The sequence below is a fragment of the Triticum urartu genome, chromosome 3A (genome assembly GCF_056163025.1).
Source record: "Triticum urartu cultivar PI428250 chromosome 3A, HENAU_Tu73, whole genome shotgun sequence".
NCBI classification, from domain to species: Eukaryota; Viridiplantae; Streptophyta; class Magnoliopsida; order Poales; family Poaceae; genus Triticum; species Triticum urartu.
The window spans coordinates 53012738-53019057 of NC_141875.1; the positions used below are offsets into that span (position 1 = coordinate 53012738).

Below are 6320 nucleotides of genomic sequence, written 5' to 3' on the forward strand. Positions count from 1 at the left end.
ATGGAGTGTAGACTGAAACTGAAGAAAGAAGATGAAGGCAGGGCTGTTGATCAATCTCTGTACCGCAGTGTAATTGGAAGCCTGAGATACCTGGTACACACAAGACCAGATATCACATACGTCGTTGGCATTGTCAGCAGATTCATGGAGAGGCCAACCACAACACATTGGGCAGCAGTGAAACAAATTCTCAAATACATTCAGGGCACTCTGAACTATGGCTGACGTTATGTACGAGGGGGGAGCGGTGAGCTGCTGGGGTATAGCGACAGTGATCATGCAGGCGATCAGGGAGATCGCAAGAGCACGTCAGGAAATGTGTTCTTCCTTGGAGAGAACCCAATCTCTTGGACATCTCAGAAACAAAAGGTAGTGGCAATCAGTTCGTGTGAGGCCGAGTATGTGGCTGCCACAGCGGCAACCTGTCAAGGCCTTTGGCTGAGCAGACTTCTTTGTGAGATGAAAGGAGAAGAGCCAACAAAGTTCAAACTCTTGATCGACAACAAATCAGCCATTGCTTTGGCAAAGAATCCAGTTCATCATGATCGCAGCAAGCACATAGATGTCAAATACCATTTCATCAGGGAGTGCATTGAGCAAGATCAGGTGGAGGTTGATCATGTTCGGACAGACTACCAGCTGGCAGATGTGCTGACCAAGGCGCTCGGGCGTGTGCATTTCGTGGAGATGCGGCAGAAGCTCAGGGTCATGGAGATCAGCGAAGCACTCTGAGCTTAAGGGGGAGAAGTGTTGGCATAAGCTCACCCGTTGCATGGCTGTGTAGGCTAGTCTTTGCTTTATTCTGTTATTGTAATAATGTGTGTGCATGGGAGATTAGACCCGCACATGCACGTAGATCGTGGAGCGAGTCTAGCTTGTCCACTTCCCCTCTCTCTTCCTGGTTTGTCTCTCCTGGTGGATGATCACGCTGTGGCTCAGGGTCGTGGGATGGCGCGACCATCTCGGATCATAGCGAGTCCACCGGGAGATAGACTGCTTCTCGTTGTAACCAGCATATAGTGAGGAAACGGAATAACAGAAAAGCTGCGAAGTTTGAGCGGCAGAAAAACTCTCTCGCGCGCGAGTCCAGTTCCTCTCTTCCTCCTCGTCAGATCGGCAACGACATCGCCGCGCCCTCGCCGCGCCGCGCTCGCCCTGGCCGCGTCCCGCCTCGCCGCGCTCGCCCTGGCCGCGTCCCGCCTCGCCGCTGCCGGCCTCGCGCTCGCTTCGCCCCGCCCGCGCCCGGCCTGCCCCGCGCGTGCGCCGAGCTCGCTGCCACTGCCTCTACCCATCGTCGTGCCCGCTCCTGCTGCTGCTGCGGCATGCTGCTGCAGCGTCGCCAGGATGCGAGAGAGAGAGGAGAGAGAGAAAAGCGGGGTAGGTGGGAGAGAGATTGACATATGGGCCCGGCCGGACACGAGCGGACGAGGACGAGGTTGCTGCGTCCGCTTTCTGTCCGTTTTGGCCCCAAAACGAGACCAATTTTGGTCCAGGAATGAGGTGAAACGGACATGAAACGGACGAAAAAGCAAAATAGGGTCTGCCGCTGGTCATCTGATTTGTCCGTTTTACCTCAAACGGACGGGTGCAGACAGGATAGGGTCGTGCGGTGGAGTTGGCCTAAGTGCGTGTAATCCGATTTCTTTGTTTTGCATGGAATGCAATCCAAGTACTGACCAGTTCTAGGCTTACAGCCATACGTACTTGTGCCACATATTGTAGCCATACACTAGTAATCCAAGTACCTACCGGTTATGGCCATACATACTCGCGCCACTTGTTGTAGCCATACGTACAGGCCCCACTTATGTCCACTTGTTTAGCCATACGATACATTTGTAGAAATCTTCATCTCCAGCAACAAGTCATGAAGTTCGAAGAAAGCCGCCTGATGGGATGCCTCACATTCATTTTTACAGTAGCCAGATCAGCAGCTTACCCCATTAAATTCGCTGCCATATAGACCACTGTCATTACGTCTACCTGTTTAACTACTCCTTCCGATTCATATTATTTGTCGCTCAAACGGATATATCTATCACTAAAATACATTTAGATACATCCATTTAAACGACAAGTAATATGAACAGGGGGAGTATATATTTTTGTTCCCGAAAACAATACAATATATTTTTGGCTTAATTCGGTCAGGCAATTTTTCAAAGTACTAACCAGTTATAGCCATGTGTACCAGAATAGCGACTTACTGTAGCAGTGCACACTATAGCCCCATGTATGTCCACTTGTTTAGCAATATGTACATTTATATACAGGGTCTTCCACAGTCTCTATCATTTTCTTCTCGTTCCCTGGCGGCTGTAACCCTAGTCGCCGCCAGGAGAGACCAGTCTTTCAGCGCCGTCCTTCAGCGGCTCCCCTCCGTCGGCGACCTCGGTCGTCGGTGGTGAGAGGGGTCACCGAATCCACGCGTGTGAATCGTTTCTACTCCTTCTTAGTCTAGGTTTTTAGGTTGTTCATCGTCTTTGCTTCGGTGACCACGATGATGAAGCTGAATAAAGATTCTTCGGATCCTTCCCTGACGAGGCCATCTGTTCTATGGTTGGGGATGGATTTAAAAACCAGTCTATTCAAGTAAGGATGGCGTGGCGACGGCGGCATCCTCGCGGTGGACATGTGTCCTAGGGCTCCGCCGTTGCGACGGCGTTGCTCCAGCACCGGTGCAGAGCTTGGGAGGTGGTCGAGGAGCGGATGCAGATTGTGGTCTGCATCGACGACATCTGGAAGACGGAATGTGTGCTGGGCTCGTGGTTCATGGATGGCATGTATGGTTTCTTCCTTTGACGTCTTAGTCGTGGTGGGGTGCCGGATCTGTAGTTCGATGTCGTGTCCCGGGTGTTGCCCCGGTCTGATTCATTCAACGGCAAGGGCTTCACTTTTGGTGAGCCACCTTGAAGATCTGCAAAGCTGCATATCAGCAATGGAGCCACGTCGATCTCGGGCGAGGAGGTGATTCGTCATTCTTTTCTTTGGTGGTTGCTGTGGTGGTGCCGGAGGCAGGTAATGGGCGTTGATGTCAAGTTCAGAGATGTTCTGCTATCTTTTCAGTTTTGTCATGTCGGTCTTTATATGACTTATACTTTGATTTTTATTATATGAATGAGACACGTATTACCATGCAAAAAAACAATATATACATTTATAAAAGTTTTCCTAGAATAAGTCATGAAATTTCGAGAATGCCGCCTGGTGGAATGGCTTGAATATTTCATTTTGAATAGTAGGATCGCAATAACTTTTTCCATTAAGGTAGCCGCCTTAGACATATGTCATTACACCTACTTCGATACTATATTTTCGCTTGATTCAGTCAAGCGATTTTTCCAAGTACTGACCAGTTACAGTACCCTGAGTTTAATATGAGCCATCTATTTGTTCAGATCCAACGGGCGTGCTTAAATGGTACTTCATTGTAAGCATCGAGGAATATTGCAGCCAAATACCAGGGAGTACCTTAATTCTGAGGGTATATTCATCATGTACAAGAGCTAAACTCGGATCCAAAGTTTGATGACTAGTATGATGCTACTCCGGCGATCAGCTGCAACGAGTTCTTTGATCATGCTCCAACTTATGCACCTTGGATCATGCACTAGTGACTTCTTCGATCATGCATCAACGTATGGTACTTCCTCCCTTGGCGAAGAGAAACACGAAATCATGCAGGCATGAATGATCCAACAAGGATTTCTGAATCACGTTAGTTTACCGTCAATCAATACTGTTGATTGAATATGGACATGGGGGGATTTATGATCAGCAAATTACAGAGGCGGCCCATTTGATTTCAGTAACGCCGACAGATTCGTTTATAACAAAGGAGATCGTTTTGATTTCAGCAACGCCGGCAGATTCGTATATAACAAAGGCGACGGATCTCAGAAACTGAGATGGTGGCGGCTGATTCGGTCGCTGCGGCGGCACCGTAGACACAAGTTGATTGGTGTAGGGTAATCAAACCACCACGGCACCACAATCTATGATTGGTATAGGTTTTCGTTGAATAAATCATGAAATTTCAAGAAAGCCGCCTGGTGGAGTGCCTTGCCCCTTGCATTTTTTTTACCATAAAAGGATCGTAATAAGTTACTCCATTAAATTCACCACCATAGACTTATATAGTTAAGTCTACTTCTTCGCGAAAATGCCTTTTGGAGCTCGGCCTTCATGGACGCCGGTTTTTGAAAAACACAAAATTCATGAAAATTCATATTTTTACAATTCAAAAAATCTGAAAAAAATTATAGATATATATATGGAGGCATAACACACATGTGTGTAAATTTTTAGGACGAAATACGTTGAAATGAAGGCTGTGCAAAAAAGACAAATCTGAGGCTTTTTAACACATGTTACTATTCATCCTCAAAGTCCAGAAATTTATCTTTTTTCTATAGGTCGCATTTTGAAGTATTTCATCTTGAATTTGTACACACACATACATCTCATCCGTGTATAGTTGCATATTTATTTTCAGAATTTTTTCAAGTCAAAAAGTTTGAATTTTGAATTTTTCAAAAATAAACGGTCACCAAAACGCCCTACTCACTTCTTCGATTCTATAATTCTGTTTTGTGGGTCAACAGTTTTTCGTTGCTAACCAGTTATAGCCGCACACACTAGCGTGAATTATTGTAGCCATATGTACAAGCCCTACGTACGGTAACTTGTTTTGGCCATACGTACATTTGTACAAGTCTTCATCGAATAAATTATGACATTTTAAGAAAGCCGCCGGATGGGACGCGACACATACTTTTTTCAGTAGTAGGAACATAGTAACTTATTCCATTAAGTTCGCCTCCATTAAGTTGGCCAATATGGTTCTCAACCATTACGTCTACTTGCTCAACAACACATGTTTGATTCAGTCCAGCAGTACGGACAATACGGAATCTACCCTTGTTTGGTTACGGATCTTCAACAACCATGTTGGCTTTGTCACCATCAAAAACCATTGTTAGAACCAACTTGCTACATAATTTGATCTAGATGACCTTTATTGGTGCTTAATCTAGTATGCTTAAGTAGTTGATCCTCACCACTAGCATGAATTATCGTAGCCATATGTACAAGCCCTACGTATGGTAGCTTGTTTCGGCAATACATACATTTGTACAAGTCTTCATCGAATAAATTATGACATTTCAAGAAAGCCGCCCGATGGGACGCGACACATACTTTTTTCAGTAGTAGGAACAGAGTAACTTACTTCATTAAGTTCGCCTCCATTAAGTTGGCCAATATGGTTCTCAACCATTACGTCTACTTGCTCAACAACACATGTTTGATTCAGTCCAGCAGTACGGACAATACGGAATCTACCCTTGTTTGGTTTCGGATCTTCAACAACCATGTTGGCTTTGTCACCATCAAAAACCATTGTTAGAACCAACTTGCTACATAATTTGATCTAGATGACCTTTACTGGTGCTTAATCTAGTATGCTTAAGTAGTTGATCCTCACTAATTTTACTTATATTAATAAGCATATATGTCACATCACCAATGCCACTACTTTTATTTATCTCAACATGTATAGGAAATGCTACTTATATTATTTGTCTCAGCATGCACACATCCCATTTTATCAACCCCACAATTTTTATTTCTCTCAATATGCATGAGAAATACTACTTATATTCTACAAAGTTGATCCTGGTACTTTTATTTAGACATCTCATTTGTTAGTATCTTAGGTGGTCTTATTAAACATTTTGTGTGATTCATTTTAGCACAACATTTAACATGACACAATATCATGCTATGATACCAATGCCCTCTATTTCCTCATTTAATGTTGTGACAACTGATATGTCTCCAACGTATCTATATTTTTTTATTGTTCCATACTGTTATATTACCATTCTTGGATGTTTTACATTTATTTTATAGCAACTTTATATCATTTTTTGGGACTAGCCTATTGACATAGTTTCCAGTGCCAGTTGCTGTTTTTTGCTTGTTTTTTACTTCGCAGAATATCCATATCAAACGGAGTCCAAACGCAGCGAAACTTTTTGAAGATTTTTTTCTGCCTAGAAGACAACTTGGAAGACAAGGAAGTGACGAGGGGAGGCTTGTGGGGCCCACAATCCACCTGGGTGCGCCAGAGGCCCCTAGCGCTCCTTGATGTGTGGTGGGGCCCATGGAGGTCCTTTCCACCGCCTCTCAGCTCTATAAATACCCAAATATTTCAGAAACCCTAAGGGAGTCAATGGAACACAATTTTAGCTGTCGCAAGTTCCAGAACCATGAGATCCAATCTAGAGCCCTTTTTCGGCACCTTGCTGGAGGGGAAC

The 6320-nt window shown here is 44.7% G+C and overlaps 1 pseudogene; it reads left to right on the forward strand.

Moving 5' to 3' along the window:
- LOC147978464 (secreted RxLR effector protein 161 pseudogene) lies at positions 1 to 732 on the forward strand (annotated as a pseudogene).
- Positions 733 to 6320: the final 5588 nt, after the last annotated feature.